Below are 24,278 nucleotides of genomic sequence, written 5' to 3' on the forward strand. Positions count from 1 at the left end.
TTATTTCTTGCTTGCTCTTGGTTAAAAGCTAGAGAGAAAGGTTTCAATACTTTATTTAACCATTGGTCTACCAATCTTTCGGAGTCCTTTGGTTAATTTGTATTGTCTCCTTTTGTGGTGGGGTTTTGTTGGGTTTCTGTTTTTGGAAGGTGGCACTTTAGGTGTCTTGTATTTGATCTTTTCAGTACCTCTGGTACTATTCTGTTTATTAATAATATATATATTTTCTGCCTTCCAAATAAAAGAAAATTACAACCATCACTATAATTTTTTTTAAGAACATAATAAAATAAATTAAAGTATATAAAAACTAAACTGAAAAAAAAACACTTATGCGATCTTGGTGTGGTGGATTTTACTCAGGATATTTTGATTTCCGTGGTGAACCCAAAAAAAGCCCTAGTAGGCATCCATGGAGAGCTTTTTGACACCAACGGTAGCTTCTTGTAGATGAGGTCATGACACTGTGGGAAGCAAGTCGACTTCGGATTAGCAAAGGAAGAAGCTTGATGGAACCAAGGGAGACAGTGAACTTGATTTGCATAATAGGAAAGGAAAACATTGTTTATGCTCCCTGTGATTTACAAGGGAAGAGAGAACAGTGGGAAGAGCTCCTGCAGCTGAAAACTTCTAATCATGATGGCCTGTGGTGTATCTTGGGTGATTTCAACTCTATAAGACACCAACATGAGAGAATGAGCTCATCTCAGACAGTGGGTAATTCCACTATCATATCTGATTTTAATTCCTGGATTTCAGATATGGCTTTAGAGGAGGTTAGGTCTATTGGGAGAAAATTCACTTGGTGTAGACCTAATGGTAGTGTCATGAGCAAATTGGACAGGTTTCTTTTATCTGATGACTGGCTGTCTCAATGGCCAGATACTACCCAATTTGTGTTGGAAAGGGATTTATGTGATCATTGCCCTATCCTTTTGAGGTCTAGAATAATTGATTGGGGGCCTAAAACCTTCAAGATCATGGACTGGTGGCTGAAGGATAAGGGTTTCCAGAATTTGGTGCCTCACAAATGGGGCAATTATCACCCTTGTGGATGGGGAGGTTATGTTCTGAAGTAAAAGCTAAAGTTCATTAAAGTTTGCATAAGGCAGTGGAGCTTATCCAATGGTGTTATTAATGCTAAAAAAATCCAGAATTTAAAGAGGGTGTTGAACGTTTTGGAGGAAGGTATTAATGATAGAACCTTGTCTTAAGCTGAAGTGGAGCTCAAGAAATACCTTCTGGATCAGCTCTGGAATGCAGCTTATGCTTTTGAATCCATGCTGAGACAAAAGGCCAGACTGAAGTGGTTAAAAGAAGGGGACAACAATTCTAACTATTTTCATAGACTGATTAATCATAGAAGGAGGCACAATGCTATTCAAGGTCTGATCATAGATGGTGTGTGGGTCCATGAGCCTAACAGTGTTAAAAATGCAGCTTTATATGATTTCAAAGACAGATTTTCTGAGGAGAATTTTAATAGGCCAACCTTGGATGGTGTTCAGTTTCCTTCCCTTGGCCAAAGAGAGAAAGAAAGCCTTTTTCTTATCTTGGAATTCCAGTAGGGACGAGTTCTAAAAGCTGGAGTGTTTGGCAGCCTATCATCAGTAAGTTTGAGGCCAAGCTTGCAAAATGGAAGCAAAGATGTCTCTCTATGGGTGTTAGAATAACCCTCATTAACTCTGTTTTAACAGCTTTACCCATTTACTTGTTGTCTTTTTTCAGAATCCCTAAAAAAGTGGTGTATAAGATAGTCTCTATTCAAAGAAACTTTCTTTACAAAAACCTTGACTAATATCAAGCATCTTATAACTTCTAAGGAGTTATTTACTTTCAAAAAAGCAAAATTAATTAACAGATACGAACCTTCAACTATACAGATTATTGAGGTTCTTAATCAGATAGCAAAGAATGAGGAAATTGATCTATCCGTCAATTTTGCTGCAAAAATAGCTACAAATTCTAAGCAGAACCTCAAAAAAGCAATCATGGCTCTTGAAGCATGCAATGCACACAAGTAAACTTCTGACTGACAACATATTTATTTTAACATTTCTAGAAAATTCTCTATAGAGACTAAATGGGGCACTATGATGGGCAACTATCCTTTTTCAGAAGAACAACCAATTCCGGTTGGATGGGAGGAGATTGTAATAGAAGTTGTTGCAGAGATCCTAGCTGATCCATCATTTTCATGGCAAGAAACTTCTCTTTCTATGTTATGTTCTATATGGGAGAATGAGAAGCTAATAACATCTTATTATTTGGATTCTAAATACAACTAAGCTGCTTTACTTCTATTCTTTATAAGACTGGCTTATTTGAAGGCAGAAACAATATAAGTAGCATCAATTTGTAACTTTAAAATTGTCGATCAGATTATGGATTAAGTTTTCAATTTGAATTTTGTTATTGTTTTATCAGCTTACTCTCAATACGAGGGAAATTTCAAATGCTTCTGTTGGATTTTGTCCACCCGAAATTGATTCTCTAGATAATGAATAAGAGTCCATAAATAATTTATTCAACTAACCAAAATACTATTGCATATTATACATTCTGTTCAAAAAAGCAGAAACTCGTGGAACATCTCCTAAAAAGAATTGAGGCCAACTTAAGAAGGGAGCTTTACTACTAGCATGCTTATTATGTGAGTTTCTCCCTCCATAATCTAGATAACCCCTTCACCCCAATTTTATGTTTATTTCTTTTGGTAAATTAGTAACCAAAGTCTATAATGAATAGGACAGAAGACTCCCACCAGGAATAACAGCTTTACTAAAGTTAGAAGGTAAGCATAGTGACCCTTATAATCACATTTAAGCTAGCCATATAGATTTGCCTAGTAGAAATAAAATAATATTATAGACTAATATGCACAATATCGAAGGGGTGTAACTCAATTGGTTGAACAGTGTCTAAACCCCTTAGTACTATCTTTGATTCTAAGGATAAAAGAAAAGACTAATATGCAACATGATTTCCCTCAATAACCTGCTGAGACTTGCTGTTTTGGGTGTAGTATTATTGACTAATATGCTATTCTCTTCAGAATTCGTGGCCAAGTTCATGAGCATGTGCAGAAAAAACTCTGGCAGTCGGAAATATGTGTAGATTAACATGGATGCCATTAGAGGATGAATCCTTACTCAGACACAATTAAGAATGTCAACATCATATTCATATGAGCAGCACTAATGAATGTTTTAATTAGTAGAAGAACGTGATTTCGTATCCCATTTGGAAAGAAAAATATTTTAGTAGAGATTAGAAAGGAAAGTACTTAAATCAGATTCTGTTTCATTCGTAGAACGCATGCATAAAGTATTTAATATTGTTCAAACTAGGACTGTCTGACTGTGGAACCAGCAGACATATGTATCAGTCAAGGTTTTTGTATCAGTAGAGGCTACAATAGTGTGCAGGGCAACATATGTATATTTAATTTATTCCTTACTTTGGTTCTCCTTTAGACTACGATTGTCTGACTGTGGAACCAGCAGTAAGGTCTAATATATATGTATATCAGTACCTCAGGTACTGCATTTTATTTATCTAATATATTATCTTTGCCGATCAAAAAAAAAAAAAGAAAGAGCAAAGGGTTGTAGACAATAGCATAGGTAGCTGTTGGGTGAGGAAAAGAACAACATTAATTGAACTAAAAGCTATCTTTTTACTGGCTCAGCTTCAACAGGGCTTCATGCATTATTATTCAGTTTCTTTTTACGAGTGAAGAACATGGCCTATTGAAAGCTAAGAAAAATATAGAATGACACTGGTTTCATTCATTGGCTAGGAGTTAAACTAAGAAGGCAGCAAAGGAGGGTAAAACAGTTGCAGAGCGCAGAGGAAGTTAGGGAGGTTTGGGGTGTCGTGAGCAACAACAAACAACAATAGTAGAACTGACAAGGTTGAAAACTACTGGAACACGGTGCATGTGTCTAGAAGTAGGAAGTCGTACAAGAAAAACAAAACAGAATAGAAGATGAGGGAAGAAAACTCATTCTCAATCACTTAAGCACTTTGGAAAAGTCATGGACTATTGAGGGAAAAAAAGTGATAGAACCGGTGTCATTCAAAAGCATATGGCATGAAGGGTGGGGTTAATAAATCAAGCTTTATCAAAAAAGAACATTTATGAACTAAGGACCATAACAGTGTGCCTTTGAGATAGAGAAGCATCTACATAGCCTTTATGAAAGTGTATATATTAATTCATATATAGAAAGCCACACACACAAAAGGATGTATCATACACACTAAAATTTTCAACTGCATTGCCAACTTCTCCTAACAGTGGACCTAGTAGTTAGTTAAGTGGCTATTCATTAGCCCACCACGACAATAAAATGCTACTTTATCTTCCATCAAACTGTAAACTTCAAAGTGAACTTAATTCTTTTACATACCACGACAATAAAATGCTACTTTATCTTCCACCAAAAGACAATTTGTTTATGACTATATCTGACCCTAGTCCTACATATAATTGAATCTATGTTACAAGTTTCCCAAAAATAAGCTTACTCCTGCTTATGCCACATCATATTTATGCTATGGTAACTTAATGCATGCAGACACCACAGTATAAGTTATATATCAAACAAATTTATATGGATGACATTTGGAAAATTTGTGACATACCAAACAAGTGCCCCAAACTCCAAAATAATTGCAAGAAGTGTCAGTAACTTGTTACGAACCTGCTTAATGCAAAATAATGAGATAGTGAGCTAAATTACTCCCAATAACAGGATCCTTATCACTAGTTATCTCTACTGATGCTCCAAGCAGTCTATAGATTTAACAGAGACAAACTTCAACATGTTTCCTAAGTAAACTACAAATGAAAAAGAGACCAAGCTTACCTCGAACCCAAACAGTGACAATGGCAGTGAGATATAACAAAATGGCACGAAACTTTAAGCTTTCCTCGTACCTCAATCAGGAATACTGCAACTGAAGACCTATTATTATTATTATTATTGTCATCAATAAAACATGAACACCCATGGAAACTTAGCATACACGAAGTTGACCTACGTACCTCGCGGAGAAAGCTTTGAGCACCCACGAGTGTTTCAGCACCCTAGTAGCAACAGTGTATGTTGGGTTTTCTTCGAGCCAGACTTCCAAGAACAGTGTAGGGGGTTCTGTGGATTCGAGCGAGGACAATGTGGGTGTCGAGGGAGCGGTTTCCGGCGGGAGGAGAAAGAGAAGAGCGATTTCAGGCAGGAGGATGACAAAGAGAAGAAGGAGGGAAAGGTTTTCGAGCGCGCAGGGCTTGTGTAATCTCAAGTTTTAACTTATAAACATAACAACATCGGTTTTTTATGGATAACCGATGTTAACTGAATATAGTTAACATCGGTTTTGTAAAAACCAATGTTAACATCAAATAGATTACATCGGTTTTTTAACAAACCGATGTTAAAATCAACTCCTTAACATCGGCTTTCTCAAAACTGATGTTAACTCTATGAAGTTAACATCAATTTTGCCGAAACCGATGTTACCATATTCATCTTAACATCATGTTAACATCGGTTTTTTAAATAACCGATGTTAACATGAAGTAGTTAACATCAGTTTTGCTAAAACCGATGTTAAGTAACTCCATTTAATTACAAAAATGCCTCCACGCTTTCGTTAACATCGGTTTTTGCGATAACCGATGTTAATAGGGCGATGTAGAAAACCTTTTTTTTAGTAGTGTTTTATATTTTAGTTCCTTCAAATTTTGTATTCTAAATGAATTAATTATATTTCTGGTTGTGATTATGCTATTTATATTTGATGCTTTGTTCATTTAGAAACACAAACACTACGTATGTGACTTTTGTGTTCACCTAAAATATCACCTAAATTCTTGCTACTAATAATAGATGCTCACTCTAATATTATGTATGCCATTCATGAATGTTCACATTTTTTTTGTTAAATATACAAAAAGGAACTATATTCTTTCAAATCGTCATTGGATGTAGATAGATGTTGTAGTGGTAGAAGCGGTTTGGAAGAGTCTTTTGTTGAGGGAGTTGAAGAGATCATAAACAAAGCTAGTTAGCAAGATTATTATCACAAGGAGGGGGGTATTAGATGTCTTTGTATTCAATGCGATTGTACTAGGATTTTGGAGGATAAAGTTGTGAAGGTTCACCTTTATAGAAATGGGTTCAACCCTAATTATTGGATTTGGAGTGATCATGGTGAAGACATGCCACATGTTGATTTAAATGATAACAATAGTTACATGGATGCATCAAGTAGTGCAACAGATGTGGCTCAAGGTGAACAATTTATGTTAATGCAAGAGATGGTATATGATGCTATGAGGAAACCTTTTGAAGCTCCAAAAAGAATATGGAAGAACCTCCAAATGAAGATACTCAAAGATTTTACAATATATTGGTGGACGTGAATAAGCCATTCTACGAAGAGGCATCAGACTCAAAATTATCTATATCCATAAGGCTTTTAGCTTGCAAGTCCAATTAGAATGTTCCCGACTAGTGCTTAGACTTTATTTAAAAAATGCTTTTGGATGTAACACCAATAAAAGAGTGTTTGCCAAAAAAAAATTATGATGCCAAAAGGTTAGTATTGAAGTTGGGATTGGAGGCTAAGAGGATTGATTGTTGCATGGATGGTTGCATGTTGTATTATAGTAATGATGGAGCGTTAAATGAATGCAAATTTTGTAACAAGACTATTGGGACAACTAATAAAAACACCTGTTCTAGTTAAGACAATTCTTTATTTGCCTATAATACCAAGGCTGCAAAAAATGCTTGCATTAATGCAAACTACAAGCCAAATGACATGGCATTATGAGCCAAATGACATGGCACTATGAGAATAGAAGATCTTCAGACATGTTATGTCATCCCTCTAATGGTGAAGCATGGAAGCACTTTGATTGGATACATCCAAATTTTGCTATTGATGTGCGAAATGTGCAACTTGGTTTATGCACAAATGAATTTAACCCATATATTCAAGCATCATCTTCACCCTATTCTTATTGGCCAATCATTGTTACCCCATACAATTTTCCTCCAGAAATGTGTATGACTAAACCTTATATGTTTTTGAGTTGTGTCATACTGGGCACATTTAATCCAACAACTAGTATTGATGTTTATTTATAACCTTTGATTGATGATCTGAAGAAGTTGTAGAATGGTGTTCTCACTTGCGATGTTTCAAGAAAGCAAAATTTCATGATGAGGACAGCTTTGATGTGGACTATTAATGATTTTCCTGCTTATGACATGTTATCTGGTTGGGGGACACATGGTAGATTGGCATGTTTGTATTGCATGGAGGACACGAAGGCCTTTTAGTTGGCAAATCGGGGAAAAACTTCTTGGTTTGATTGTCATCGTAGGGTTTTACCAACTGATCATGCATTTAGGAGTAACAAAAATGCCTTTAACAAAAGGGGAAGTAGAAAAGGATGAGCCACTGCGTAGTATGTTGATGACACCTACACAAGTTTAGCGTGGGGTTAGGGACTTGCCAAAAGTTACAGAAACTGGTCTGCCATCACCCACAGTACACGAATATGGTGAGAGACATCATTGGACAAAAAAAGTAGCTTTTGGGATTTGCCTTATTGGAAAGATAATTTCTTGCATCACAATCTTGTTGTTAAGCACATAGAAAATTTTTCTTTGACAACATATTCAACACTGTGATGAATGTCAATGGTAAGACAAAAGATAATGAGAAGGCTAGTATGGACTTAGCTTTGTATTATAGGCGGAAAGACTTGGAGCTAAAGTCGGGGGCTAATGGTAAGTTCTTAAAGCCAAAAGATAATTACACTCTAACTGCAGACCAAACTAAGTTAGAGTGCCAATGAAAAACCATGATTTTCATGTATTCATGGAGTGTTTACTTCCTATTTCTTTTAGCTCATTGCCGCCACATGTCTTAAATCCACTTATTGAAATAAGTCATTTCTTCAAAGATTTGTGTTCTACAACTTTGATGGAGGATGACAAATGGAAAAAAAATATTTCATTCATTCTGTGCAAGTTGGAGAGAATATTCCCCCCCCCCCCCCTCGATTTTTTTGATTCAATGGAACATTTGGCATATGAAGCTAGACTTGGTAGACCAATCCAATATAGATGGATGTATCCATTTGAAAGGTAATAAAATCATCATTGTATTTTATTTAAAATTCATTTGTTTAATGCTCATCAATCTCAACTTGGTTATGCAAATTTGTAGATTCATGGGCAATTCTAAATGTGCAGTGAAAAATAGGGCCAGGGTTGAATGATCCATTTACATGTCTTACTTACATCGTGAGACAACTGATTTTTGTTCTCATTATTTCAACAGCTTTATGTTGTCACCGCACAATATTAGAAATGAAATTGCAATTGAAACTGAAAAGTGTCCACCAATGTTATCACTGTTTGACTAGCAAGGTCGTCCTTCTGGGAAGAAGTTCATTCACTAGTTAACTGATGAAGAGAAAGAATCAACCCATATTCATATGTTGATTAACTGTGTCGAAGTTAAGCCATACCTTGAGTAAGTTGTACCATCTATGCCTTTTGGGTTTCAATAATTATTGTTGTCAATTGCATTATACTCCAAATTTTGACCTGTCATACATTATATTTGGATAGTTCATTCTTTAAACCCCAATCAAATGCCTCTACACGTAGTTTACATGCAGATTTTCCTACTTGGTTCCAGGAACAAGTATATATGTTATAGTTTATTTTATTTTTCTATTTTATGGTAAATAAAATATAAATGTTCATGTTGTTTGTATTCGTAGGTTATAAATGAACCTATAAATGTGAGAAACCAACACTTAAAGGATTTATCATATAGTCCTATGAGTTATGTTAAAGAATGACACATATACTTTATCAATGGGTACAAATTCCATACTCAAGCATGGACTGAGGGGAAGAAAATGATAAATAGTGAGATTCACGTAAAGGGCGTTACAAAAGGAGGCACATATGACTTTTATGGGGTCATTCAACATATATATGAGTTAGAGTATAATACTACAAGTTATCCGAAGCGAGTAGTATTATTTTATTGTCACAGGTTTGATCCAACGAGTAGAGGAACAAGAATTGATACTAAATATGGCATTGTGGAAATTCAAATGGATAAAAGATATAATCTATTTAACCCATTCATCAGTGCACATAATGTAAGGCAAGTGTATTATGTGTCATATCCGACAACAAGAAAGGACAAGCGTGGTTGGTGTGTTGCAATTAAAAGGAAGCCAAGGGGTTACATAGAATCCAATAATGTACAAAATGATGTACCTTACCAAGTAGAGGAAATGTCACATGTCAATGAAGTCATTGAAGTTGAAGGTATTTCTGGATTGCAAGATTTAAGAGGTGGTGTTGAAGAAGTAGACCCTACTAGTTTATTGAAAAACGAAGAAGAATCAAATCATTTGAATGGAGAATCAAACAATATTGAACAAGACAATGAAGGGGAATTAGAAGATGACTTTGAAGTTTACGATTTTGAAGAGGATTAGACATTGTTATTTGTTACTTAGTTATAATGTTTGTTATTAGTGACATTTTTGTTTTGTTGTAATATTTGAACACTTTATTAGTGTATTTTATTTTTGGTGTGAAATGAAATTTTGTTAGTAATGTAATTTTTATTCATCCTAATATTCTATTTGATTAATTATTTATAATATTATTTTTCTATATATACATATGTCATCAGGTGGTGCGGACCCTCCTCGACCCCTGTCACATGAATCTAGTGGGAAAGGGACAAGTGGGAAGAAAAAATGATGTGGTTAGACTACTACCACCTAGAGATAGTTTGACATCATCTACCCCATCTTCGTCTACTGTATCTATGCTAGTCAAATCTTCTGATGTTGTATCTACACCATCTCCACCTCTGACTGAAGTTAGACCATCTCCATCACATCTTGATGCACATGGACCGTCCTCGATACCTACATCCACACCATCCCCATCCTTGATTGATGCACGCGGATTGTCTCTGCTACCTACATCCACATCATCCCCATACCCGACTATAGCCAACATGCTTATTGATGAAGATGTTCTGAATTTGGCCATGGAAGACCTCCCCTTAATGATCTTCCTATGTTACACTTATCGATGGAGCGTAAGTATTACAAAATTTCTATAATTATCATTATATATCATACTTCATTTGATCTTTTACTTTTTCACAAATTATTTTTTCTATTTAGGTTTCATCCATCTAAGGTTGCGGCAAAGGCTGTCACTTTGTCCATTAGGCAACAATTTGGTCACCTTTGGCCTACATGGGGAGGAATTCCAAAAGATCGTCAAGAACTTTTTTTCCAGTGTTTTTAGGTAACTTATCCTTCAATGAATGAATTAGTTCAATGGTTGTTATGGAGCATAAGTATTACAAAATTTATATAATTATCATTATATGTCATACATCATTTGATCTTTTACTTTTTCATGAATTATTTTTTCTATTTAGGTTTCATCCATCTAAGGTTGCGACAAAAGCTGTTACTTTGTTCATTAGGCAACAATCTGGTCACCCTTGGCCTACATGGGGAGCAATTCCAAAAGATTGTGAGGAACTTTATTTCCAGCATTTTAAGGTAACTTATCCTTCTGTTAATGAATTAGTTCAATGGTTGAAATTGATAGTAATGCTGATTTTGTTTTATTTGATCTGAAATTGTAAAATTGGTTTTTTTCTAACTATGTACCATTTCATAACTTTTTCATACTCTAGAGAAAATTGGTTTGGAGACCTGAGGAAGAGAATGAAATTAAGAAAGCTTTTAACTCAAAAGCCTCTCATAGACTTTCTGAGATATTTAAGGATGTCCGAAATGAAAATAAAATGTCATATTGGATTGAAGATCATGTTTGGAATGATCTGTTATCACATTGGAATGCACTTGAGTATCGTTCCAAGTGTGGGCAGGCAAAAAAAAAAAATATCGAGCATATGAAAGGGGTGGTTGTATGCATATAGGTGGTTGTATTAGCTTGCAGGATCACACCATTCGCTTGGTATGTATATTAAAATTATAATACATACTTTTTTGTACTTGTTTAATTTATTACTTAATGTTTATTTTATAATGTTTGTTAATAGTCATAGGAGCTTGGTCGATCTGTATACATAGATGAGGTCTCTTAGTAAACTTATTTACGAAAGGATACTGGTCAATTTGTTGATGATAGATCTAGGCAGACACATGTGAGACCATTATCTTGCATCTTTTTTTATTCTTTAAAATATTTATTATATTTATGAAATAATAACTATTTATGAATGACATGAATAATTTGAGGCTAAACTATCTCAAGTTAGGTCTAATGTTGCATCAAGTGTTGGTGAATCACAACACATTCCTGTAGACCCTGCTGAAGAACAAAGACTTATGAGTTGGTGTCGGTTGCAGTTGGGGGACCAAAGCGTAAGGGACAAATTTATGGCATTGGAGACCTTGCTCGTACTTATGAATTTGAAAATGAAAACTTCATGCAACATACGCAAGGATCTTCCAGTTGCGCTCAAGATGCCGGAAAGATTAACCGACCAAGGGAGGAGTTTCGTCAATCAAAGGAATAAATGTGTGAATTTCAGTCAGTTGTCCTTTAGTTCCTACCTCCTGAAGTGCGAAACATTATTCATCAACATCAACAATCCCACCAGCAACATCATGACCAGCAACAGTAGGACTAGTTCCAGCAACAAGACAATGACCAAGCAGACGACTAGCAATAACATAATGAGTAGTAGAGACACTCTCGCAATGACTATTTTGATTATTGAGTTAGCAACACAAAATTACTATTAACAATCACTATTGACATATTACATTGAATTTTTCTTTTACATTTATTTTCAATTTAACTTAATGATCTATTTTACACTTTGTTTTGGATTTATAAATTTGAGTATTTCATTCATTACATGTATGTGTTAATTCAAGTTTTGACATTAAATAATATAAATAAAAAAAATTGCTAAATGATCGATGATAAACTATAAAAATGAAAAACAATGAAATAAACAATTCTATATAAAATAGCATTTCTGATGGATATTTCCTTTAGAAATTTTTGATGGACAACAAAAATCCATCGGTTAAAATTTCCTACGATCATTTTTCTGACGGATTTTGGTCTGTCGGAAATATTGAATTACCGGCGGTTTTTTTTAGGTTTTGACGGATTTCGGCTGTCCAAAATATGCTTTTTTTTGTAGTGGAAATTAATGTGATCTTATGAAACAAATCTACAATAGACAATATTATCCTTACTTGTCTCCCACTCTATCGTTTTCGCACTCCCACCTCTCTTTAAGCACTCTATTTGATCCATTGATAAATAGTGCAATTAAAGCCCGCCACTTTAGCTATGATTCACATCCACATTTTATACTTAATTAGGTCCATGATTGTTTTAGTATCAGTAACTCCATTTTTAAATATAGTGTCATTTCTCAAGAACCAAATTGACCTAACTATATATGGCTACCTAGAAACCTATTGAAGGAGGGGCTAATTTTTTTTTTTCCTTTGTAATTGTTTAAATGTCAGACTTTTAATAAGTAATAATTATTTTAAAATTATTTACTATTTGTACACATTAAATTAAAGCTCAATCCCCTGTCTGTCCCTCTCTCCATAAACCATCTACCATTATTGATGGATGACTTTGATAGTACAATATTAGCAAAAATTATGATAGATGCCTCCACAAGGATTAAACCCAAAATTAGCATAGTCACGTCCCCAGATTGATTTAGAGGATTGTTGAAATCTTTGACACACATACCAATCTGATGCAATCCTACCCCCCAAGGGCATTGGATAGAAGGCTCCAAGAAGATTGGGCCAGAGATGCAAGAGAAGGCCTTAGGGTTCTCATGAGCCTTATGGTAGATTTTGGGCCCATGGGCTAAGTATGAGCCCACTTATCTTTATACATATTAGATTAAGGTTTCATTATTTTTGGACCTTGTATTTAGGGATTCATAGTGTGGGAGGGTACCCTAGTAATGTAGGATTTTTCAGCCCTTGTATTTTAGGGCACCTAAACTAGTTTTTGTATTAGGGGTAGTTTTCTAATTTCACATGCATTAAGTGCACTATTTGATGTGTGTGTTGGGAGATAAATTTAATTGAATTGGGAGAAGTCCAATCCAATTAAATTTTGGACCATCTTAAGGAGGAGGTGAACATTTGCTTGCTACACCCCATTGCCACATCATATAGTCACACTTTGTGCATGTCCTTCATGCTTTAGATGCCACATGACACCTAAGCACACTTAGTGAGGAATCTTGGACTTGATCTTGGATTAGTGGGTTGAAACATAGCTAAAATTCACTAATCATAATTAGTAAAATTTTGGCTCCACAAATTCAATTTCAAATTCAAGTGAAATTTGAATAGAAATTCAAATTTTCCTCCAATTTTGTGACACTTAGGCTATAAATAGATGCCATGTGTGTGCTTTTTTTCAACTTTGATTATTAGAGAATTACACTTCAAATTTTAGACTTCAATTGAGGCATAAAATTTCGTGCTCCTTTTCTCCTTCTCCCTCCACTCATCTTCTCCTACCTTCATGCTCTTATCCATGGCTTCCTATGGTGGTAAGCTTGTTCTTGACTCATCTTCTCTTTGAAGTGGCGTCTCCAATCATTCTTCTTCCTTATCCAATACACTGCCATTGATCTTCAAGAAGAAAATGACTCCATTGATGAAGAAGATCCAAGGCCTACAAGCTCCACATGGAGCTACGTCATGTGGTATTAAGAGCATCTTCGTCTAGGTGATGTTCTTTTGCTTCCTCTATCTTTTTTCCCGGTCAATTCACTTTAATTCCTTATTCTTCATCTTATTCTCCATGTATATCCTCCATTTTCTTGTGGTTTGGTACTATTTAGAGTAGATTCAAAAAAAATAAACTGATTAAATCTTAGATCTACACTTGTTCTTGCATTTCTATGGTTCAAATTTTATAGACCTATTCTTGAATCATGTTTTTGTGTTGATTTTAGGTTCTATCATTTTCAGTCATAATCTTTTTTTGATGAACCTTTAGATCTAAATTTTATTCCAAAATATTGATTAGAAAAAAAAAACACGAAAATCTAAGTGTAAATCACTTAATCCATGTTGTCTTAGAGTCATGTTTAGTCATAATAATTGTCACATTATGTTCTAAGTTTGTGTTGAATTTTGATTTTGTTGATTGAATTCTAGATACCTTTGTTCATGTATTCTTGTCATTCTTAGCCTATCTTTTGAATTTTGAGTCTAATTCATGCATGTTATTTAGTTCATAACATGTTCTAAATTAATTCCTAGAAGTAGTCTTGTTGTTGAACTTCATTTTGTTTTCTAAGTTTCCTATATGATGCCTATGAAGAAATTGAGTTGTGGTGCTGAGTTGTGGCTGAATTTTTGAATCAAAATAAGTCTTAAGCTCTCTTAAATTCTTTTATTCAAGACATTTGAGCATAAGCAAACATAAATTGTAATTATCCAAGCCTTAAGCAACAAAAACACTACTCTTGATTTCTAGGTTGAAATCGCTGGTGCTGGCAGCTTGAACATATGAACTTGTAAAAATTACTAGGAATTGGTCACTGCAAATTTTGAGCTGAAATTTTTGTTTAATTTTTTAGACATCTAGAAAAAAATTAGAAAAAAAGAACCAAGTGATTTGGATAAAAGGAAAAAAATACTAAAAATTACACTACTATGTAGGAAAATCAGTGTCCAGGAAAAAAAAGTGAAAGGGAAGTGTGCTTGTTGTTTTGGCTCGAAATTTGTTCTATAATTAGTGTCTATTTTATACCAACCTTAGTTCTAAAATTTCAATTGAAAATTAGTGTCAAAACAAGTGCCAAAACTAGAGGTTTCTTGAGTCTTATTTTTTTTAGTTTTTTTTTACTCTACTCTAGAGCCATTCTAGGTTTCTCTTTGAGTCCTAGCTTGCTTTTGTGTGCTTTTCATTGCTTTAATTGTTGAATAATCCTTGAAAATTTGTCTTGTTAAAATTCTACTGGTTTAACTTTCATTTCATTTTTTGGTCTTTGGTTATTACTTGTCTCTTTGTTTCCTTGTTTGTGAGTTGCCATATAGGGAATGGGAAAGGAGGATTGGTGCCATCCCTTGAAGAATTTGAGTCAAGAAGCAAGGGGCCAACCACCTTAAGAGCTATTGGACTAAGAAGCACTACAAATTGAGTGAATCACCAAAGAGAGCACAACCACCAAAATTGAGGACTGTTTTGTAATTGGCAATTTACTTACCTTCACTGCTTTCAAATTTTGTAACAAAAAGGCCTTTCATTGGAAGTGTGTTCGAAGCCTCCAATAAGTTACCAAACTTCCATTTGTGTGTAATAATTTTAGGCAATTTTCCCTTAGGATAGTGAGTGTTTTGTTGGGATCCTTAAATGTGGTCATCCAAACACTCTTAGGATTCTCCTAGTTTACATTTCTTGCACTTTAATTTCTTGCTTACTTTCATAGCTTATTTTCTTTACTAGTCATGCCTAGTTTATCTTGTTGTTACATAATACTTTCTTCTTGCTTATCACACTTATCTTGAGTTCTTTTGAACCCTAGCTTTTACCTTTTACAAACCCCCAATAAGAAAGAGCCACAACTTAGGAATCAACATGAGTCATCATTCATCTAGTGTTAATGGTGAGGGTACTAGTCATATGGACCCTCTATCTAGAATATTAGATGAGTTGAGTTCCCTCAAGTTATGGAAATAAAAACTAAAAAGAAAATAAAAAAGGAAAAGAAAGGGTAGAAATAAATCAAGATGAGAGAGAACAAATAAGAGAGGAAGAAAGAAGAAGAAAAATGAAAGAAATGGAAAAAGAAAAGCATGTCTCCTATAGTAGTCATGACTTTTGCAAGAGCCTAAGTGAAGAACTTAATGACTATTATCGAGGATGACATAGGTCACATCCTAGACCTCACTCCCATAGGAGAGAAAAGGAAAGAAAACCTCAAGAGTCTAACATTAACCTCCCTTACTTCCATGGGAAGGACAATGTAGAGGTTTATTTAGATTAGGAAATGAAGGTTGAGCAATTCTTTGCTTGCCATCATACAAGTGAGAAAAGGAAGGTTCCTTTGGCTACCCTTAGCTTCCAAGGGTATGCATTCTATTGGTAGACTTCCCTTGTTAGGATAAGAAGGATTCATAGGGATCCTCCAGTAGAGTATTGGAATGACTTGAAAAGTGCCCTTAGGAAGAGGCACATCCCCTTCTACTATGAAAGGGAGCTTATGGACAAGCTCCAAAGGCTTTGACAAGGGAGTATGAGTGTTGAAGAGTATAGGCAACAAATGGAACCACTCTTTTTGAGAGCTGGGCTTAGGGAGGAGGAAAGAACAAGTATTGCTAGGTTCCTTAGTGGGCTTAATATGGAAGTGAGGGACAAGGTTGAGCTCCTTCCATATAGGGACCTAGATGACCTAGTCCAACTTTGCATAAGGGTAGAGCAACAACTTAAAAGGAAGCCTACTTCAAAATCTTATGGCTCTCACTCTTATCCAAAGAAAGACCAAGGTCAAGGCATCTTAGGGGCTGCACCTTCTAAGCCTAAAGATGATAAGGGGAAGACAATAGAAAAGCAACCCCCTAAGGCTAGTATGCAAGAGAAGACTAGATTTATAAAGTGCTTTAAATGTCTTGGAAGAGGACATATTGCTTCTTAATGCCCCACCAAGAAAACCATGATTATGAGAGGCCAAGACATTTATAGTAGCCAAGATGAGGTCACTACTTCACCTTTCTCTAGTGAAAGTGAAGAAGCAAAAGGGGAAGAATCTAGTGAAGAAATCTACCCCTAAGAAGAAGGGGACCTTTTAATGGTCAGAAGGCTTATAGGAGGCCAATCTCGTGACTTGACCCAATCTCAAAGAGAGAATATTTTTCACACAAGGTGTAAAATTTTTTATAACACATGCTCTCTCATTATAGATAGTGGTTCATGTTACAATTGTTGTAGCATAAGATTAGTCTCTAAGTTGAGCCTTGCTATCACTCCCCATCCAAAGCCTTACAAACTTCAATGGCTCAATGAGCAAGGGGAGATGATAGTCAATCAACAAGTAAAAGTGCCCTTCTCCATTGGAACATATAAGGATAAAGTGATTTGTGATGTAGTTCCTATGGAGGCAGGACACCTTCTCTTAGGTAGGCCATGAAAATATGATAGGAAAATCATCTATAATGTCCTAACTAATGAGATAACCCTCACCCATAAAAACAACAAATACATAATGATAAAAACCTTAATCATTTTCATAAAATTTTTTAATAAGTAATAATTTTTTTAAAATATTTACTATTTGTACACATTAAATTAAAACTAATTCAACAAATACATAATTAATTTTACAAAATTTTATTCTAGTTATCCCCTTAACCATTACATTAATAAAGAACAACCACATTAATTTTACACACACATACACATGAGAAGTAGCAAGGGAGAAGGGGGGCGGGGGGAGGGGGGCTCAATCCCCTGTCTGTCCCTCTCTCCATAAACCATCTACCATTATTTATGGATGACTTTGATAGTACAATATTAGCAAAAATTATGATAGATGCCTCCACAAGGATCAAACCCAAAATTAGCATAGTCACGTCCCAACATTGATTTAGGGGATTGTTGAAATCTTTGACACACATACCAATCTGATGCAATCCTACCCCCCAAGGGCATTGGATAGAAGGCTCGAAGAAGATTGGGCCAGAGATGCAAGAGAAGGCCTTAGGGTTCTCATGAGCCTTATGGTAGATTTTGGGCTCATGGGCTAAGTATGAGCCCACTTATCTTTATACATATTAGATTAAGATTTCATTATTTTTGGGCCTTGTATTTAGGGATTCATAGTGTGGGAGGGTACCCTAGTAATGTAGGATTTTTCAGCCCTTGTATTTTAGGGCACCTAGACTAGTTTTTGTATTAGGGGTAGTTTTCTAATTTCACATGCATTAAGTGCACTATTTGATGTGTGTGTTGGGAGATAAACTTAATTGAATTGGGAGAAGTCCAATCCAATTAAATTTTGGACCATCTTAAGGAGGAGGTGAACATTTGCTTGCTACACCCCATTGCCACATCATATAGTCACACTTTGTGTATGTCCTTCATGCTTTACATGCCACATGACACCTAAACACACTTAGTGGGGAATCTTGGACTTGATCTTGGATTAGTGGGTTGAACCATAGCTAAAATTCACTAATCATAATTAGTAAAATTTTGGCTCCAAATTTTGGCTCCACAAATTCAATTTCAAATTCAAGTGAAAATTGAATCGAAATTCAAATTTCCCTCCAATTTTGTATGACACTTAGGCTATAAATAGATGCCATGTGTGTGCTTTTTTTCAACTTTGATCATTTGAGAATTACACTTCAAAGTTCAGACCTCAATTGAGACATAAAATTTCGTGCTCCTTCTCCCTGCACTCATCTTCTCTTACCTTCAAGCTCTTATCCATGGTTTCCTATGGTGGTGAGCTTGTTCTTCACTCATCTTCTCCTTGAAGTGGGATCTCCAATTATCTTTCTTCCTTCTTTATTCCAATGCCATTGATCTTCAAGAAGCAAAGGACTCCATTGATGAAGAAGATCCAAGGCCTACAAGCTCCACATGGAGCTACGTCATAATCGGCGTAGTATTTTCAAAGTAAGTACAAAGTCATCTTCTTATGGACTTGTTTGTACTTGGCTAACTTTTCATGTAAACTCAATATCTAGGCAAAGGATAATTTGTTTTAAGATAAATAAAAATAGAACAAATTAAAGGTGTGCAAAAACACAAACAGTTCATGGACAAGTGGAACTAAATGTAAAATAAATGAAGTGTTGGAGACTATACTAAGCTAACAATCTTAGTAATCATAAAGATTTTTTTTTATCTAATGTTCATTCTAATAAGGATAATAAACTGTTATTGCATTCCTAGAGATAACACCCATTAGAAGCTACTTTTAAATCTTAGTTAAAAAGAATTTCCCAATGGCATTTTAAACTATGAAACATGTATATATGGATGATCACTAATGACACTAACAAAAATCATCCCATTCCTAGATGAGACATTCATTAGATGCTATTTTCAAAACCCAATTTTCAATAATTTTCCTAGACAATAGAAACAAAGAAATAAAGTCACACGGGGTGATCAAGTCATAAAACAAGAAGTCAAAATCGAAAGAAGCAATAACATAGGAAATAACACTGAATAAATATAAAAATTAATTACATGAGAGTAGTTGAGTACACCAATCCCCTAACAAAGGATGAACCAGACTTTCATTGTCATGAGAGGCCTCAAAATACAAAAATAAAAGAAAGGAAAATGGAAGATGAAGGTAGATGGGAGCTCCAACTGTGACACACAACCCTAGGTTAATACCCCACTTTATCCCAATGCTTAAAGTGCCTTATATAGCCCAAGAATCTTTGCTTTTTCTTTTCTGCAAAATGGGCAGCTCACTTAGTGCGACAATGCTAGCTAAGCGCACCACCACTTTTACACTAACGAAAGTTGCAGTTAGCTCAGCTTGCAAATGCTAGTTAATCCCAATTGCAAAAATCCCTAAAATTGTATTGTCAGAGGGTATTTGGGCATAGCGTGAAAATCACCCGCTAAGCGCCTTTCATGGCTTAAACTTAGCCTCATTAACTTCCAAACACATGCCACACGACATCCCTTTCATGAACATGTGCACTTCACAGTGCACAACTCGCTAAGAGAGTCACTCTAAACTGCATTTTTTCAGTTTCCTCAATTGATGCACCAACTCTGCAAAAATACAATAAAACTAATAAATTCACTACAAATTTGCTTCAAGAGACTAACACATAAAAGAATACTAAATTCTAACTTATTGGAACCAAACTAAGTAATAAATGAGAAGAATCAAGATAATTGTTGTGAAAGTTAAATGCAAAAACTAAGCATGCACAACAATTATTAAGGATGATGGGCAACAAACAAACACATGCCAATTATTACGACGAGGGATGCTTCTCAAGATTGTTTAATTATCAATTAACCTGTGCAAAATTAGCAAAGGCTTGTTAATTTCTCATTAACATGTTTTAATTAGCAAACATACAACGAAGGCACATGCTAATTTCTATTCTTATTCTAATTTATTGACATTCTACTAGAAAATAAGTTTTTAACATCGATTATTAAGGACTTTTAACATCAATTATTAACCGATGTTGAAACTACCGACCTTAAAAGTCTCAATGTCAACATCGGTTTCCAAAACCGATGTTAAGTAAATTACACAACATTGGTTTTGTACAAAACTGATGTTGTATCATAGAAAAATAACAAAAATATAAAATATGTAGAAAACCACAACAACAACAACAACAACAACGCCTTATCCCACTAGGTGGGGTCGGCTACATGGATCAACTTCCGCCATAATGTTCTATCAAGTACCATACTTCTATCCAAATCATTAAGTTCGAGATCCTTTTTTATAACCTCTCTTATAGTCTTTTTGGGTCTTCCTCTGCCTCGGATTGTTTGCCTTCTCTCCATCTGGTCTACTCTCCTCACTACAGAGTCTACCGGTCTTCTCTCTACATGCCCAAACCACCTAAGTCTATTTTCCACCATCTTCTCTACAATAGGCGCTACTCCAACCCTCTCTCTAATAGCTTCGTTTCTAATTTTATCCTGTCGAGTCTTACCACACATCCATCGCAACATCCTCATCTCCGCTACACCTACTTTATTCTCATGTTGGCTCTTGACCGCCCAACATTCTGTTCCAAACAAAATCGCCGGTCTTACCGCAGTTTGATAAAACTTTCCCTTTAGCTTGATCGGTACCTTTGCATCACATAACACCCCCGATGCTTTTCTCCATTTCATCCATCCTGCTTGAATGCGATGATTCACATCCCCTTCAATTTCTCCATCATCCTGTATTACAGACCCAAGATATTTAAACCGTGTGACTTGAGGGATAATATGGTCTCCTATTTTCACCTCTGAGTTAGAAACCCTCCTTCTTTTGTTGAACTTACATTCCATATACTTCGATTTGCTTCTGCTTAGGCGAAAGCCATGTGTTTCTAGAGCTCGTCTCCAAGTTTCCATCCTCTCATTCAACTCCTCCCTCGACTCTCCAAGGAGGACTATGTCATCTGCAAAAAGCATGCATCTCGGCGCTATCTCTTGGATTTGTTCCATGAGGACATCCAGAATTAAGGTAAAAAGGTAGGGGCTAAGGGTTGACCCTTGATGCAAACCAATTGTGATGGGAAAATCGTCTGACTCTCCACCCTGTGTCCTAACACTAGTCGATACCCTATCATACATATCTTGGATAGCTCGAATATATGCAACCCTAACCCCTTTCTTCTCTAGAGCTTTCCACAAAATCTCTCTAGGCACTCTATCATACGCTTTCTCCAAGTCAATAAAAATCAAGTGCAAGTCTTGTTGGTCCATGCGATATTGCTCCATCACCCGCCGTAATAAATAAATCGCTTCCATGGTCGACCTTCCCGGCATGAAACCAAATTGATTCTCAGTAACTTGAGTCTCCTTTCTTAATCTTCGTTCGATCACTCTTTCCCATAATTTCATGGTATGACTCATGAGCTTGATTCCCCTATAATTTGCACAATTTTGTATATCCCCCTTGTTCTTATAGATTGGCACTAACGTGCTTCTCCTCCATTCCTCCAGCATGCGTTTTGACCTCATAATTTCATTAAAGAGTTTGGTGAGCCACTCAAGACCTCTATCTCCAAGAGTTTTCCACACTTCAATAAGTATGTTGTCTGGCCCCACCGCCTTACCGTTACTCATTCTTTTCAACGCTTCCTTTACTTCCTGTTTCTGAATCCGACGATAGTACTTATAGTTCCGGTCCTCTTCTCTTGTGTCTAGACTGCTAGAGTCATATCCATATCCATCATTAAATAAGTTGTGGAAATACGCCTTCCACCTTTCCTTGATATCTTTTTCTTGCACTAAGACTTTGCCTTCTTCATCCTTAACACACTTTACTTGATCCAAATCTCTAGTCTTCTTCTCTCTACCCTTAGCAAGCCTATATATAGATCTTTCTCCGTCCCTGGTGCCTAGAGCTTGGTATAGTCCGTCAAAAGCTTGGGCTCTTGCCTCACTCACCGCCTTTTTGGTTTCATTTCTAGATATCTTATACTTATCCCAAGTTTCAGAATTTCTACACCTAGACCACTCCTTGAAACACTCCTTTTTTGCTCTAACTTTGCTCTGAACACTTTCATTCCACCACCACGATTCTTTACCCCTAGGTCCAAAACCTCTAGATTCACCCAACGTCTCTTTAGCCACTTTAATAATCTCTTGGGACATCTTGTTCCACATATCATTTGCACTTCCTTGTGGTTGTCCACACCATCCCTCCCATATCTTTTGTTGGAAGATTCCTTGTTTCTCACCCTTCAAGTGCCACCATTTGATCCTTGGTGCTACCATAGGACTTCTTCTCTTTGCCCTATCTCTAATTCTTACATCCATAACCAAAACTCTATGTTGGGTAGTCAAGCTCTCTCCCGGGATAACTTTACAGTTCAAGCAATACTTCCTATCAGACTTCCTGATAAGGAAGAAATCTATCTGAGAACATGTCCCTCCACTTTTGTAGGTGATAAGATGTTCCTCTCTTTTCTTAAACCATGTATTGGCTATAGAAAGATCCAAAGCCTCCGAAAACTCCAAGATGGATTTACCCTCCCCATTCATCTCCCCTAGGCCAAAACCCCCATGCACCCCCTCAAAACCTCTAGCCACGCTACCTACATGTCCATTGAGATCCCCTCCTAGGAAAACTTTCTCTCCTTGGGGTATATCCTGAAGTACCCCTTATCGGTTTTTTTTTTATAAAATCGATGATTTTGTATGACAACATCGGTTTTCCAAAAAACTGATGTTTTTCATTGACAACACCGGTTTTCCAAAAAATCCATGTTGTTTTTTGTATTTTTTTTAATATTCTATTTGTTTTTGTAATTACCTCAATTAACTTGTAAATTGAAAAACAAAATCAGACCAGACAACTTTTATCAAGTAGTTTAAATTTTGTCCATAATATATAATTGAATATTTACAATGAATTATAAGAAAAACAAAGTCAATACATAAAATCATTTGTAACCTAATCTAAATTAACATATTAACTACTCCACAATTCCAAAATCACTTAAACTCCTAGTGCTTGATTTTTAACTTTTAAATAATATATTGCCCATTGAATGCAAATTGCCTTTATTCTCTCTGGTTTCAATAGTCTTTGATCAACAAAATACTGCATGATATAATAAAACATAAGTTAATATATGAGTCTAAATAATAACAATTAGAAGAAATTGAATTAGTTTTGTAGTAAACAATTATCATTTTCCCAGTTATCCTTGAAACCTCGTAGGACCATTGTTGACATCTAATGCATTACGCAGTACCCCTACTTAGTGCTTCATTTTTGCTTATTACACTAAATTAAATAGGATATTTAGATATTCAAAGTTAAATGAAACGTAATAAAATTTAATTTTTAAGACATGAAACATTATTTTAGTGACTCACTTTAACTACAATACATCTAGCAGCAACCTTGAATTTACTTCCTTGATTGTCGTTGAATCCCTTTAAAGCACTGATTAACAAAAACATGCATGTGTATTATGAAATCAAAATATTGATGTCAAATTCTAATCATAAAGTAAATGTATTATAAGATATAATTGACCTGTTAATAATGCTTTTCAAGTAGTTGTCGGGCCTATCGTGCAAGGAACAAAACCAAATGACAACATTGTCCTTAGGCAAAATGATGACCATTTGCCAATGTGCAATGCATTGGAGAACATTAAATTATTATAAAGTATACATGATTTAAATTGATTTGTTCAGTTTAACTTTCCCATTCAAGTAGGCTCCTAGGTACACATCTTTTTGTGAATTTTGAATCCATTTCTTAATATAATCTTCTGATTCAAATTGCGATTGCCCAGATCTTTGTATGGATCGTGGCTCGAGGAATCCATACGCATCGGCATTCCCCTCTCGCATACTTGTCTCAATCATATGCCTATTGTTGTTAAAATATAGTCAATTATGCATGAATATAAAACAATCAGTTAGGTAATGTACAATAATGTTAAGTGACTTACAGAATCCACAATTATATAATAGAGATGC

The 24,278-nt window shown here is 35.4% G+C and overlaps 1 long non-coding RNA gene across 1 annotated transcript; it reads left to right on the forward strand.

Moving 5' to 3' along the window:
* The first annotated feature begins 2,607 nt into the window (after nucleotides 1-2,607).
* Nucleotides 2,608-3,424, forward strand: LOC114405199. The gene is made up of 3 exons (XR_003665173.1): nucleotides 2,608-2,653; nucleotides 2,749-2,794; nucleotides 3,056-3,424. It is a non-coding gene; the product is annotated as an uncharacterized LOC114405199 (long non-coding RNA).
* The last annotated feature ends 20,854 nt before the right edge of the window (nucleotides 3,425-24,278 follow it).

This window comes from Glycine soja, chromosome 1 (assembly GCF_004193775.1).
Source record: "Glycine soja cultivar W05 chromosome 1, ASM419377v2, whole genome shotgun sequence".
Taxonomy (NCBI): Eukaryota; Viridiplantae; Streptophyta; class Magnoliopsida; order Fabales; family Fabaceae; genus Glycine; species Glycine soja.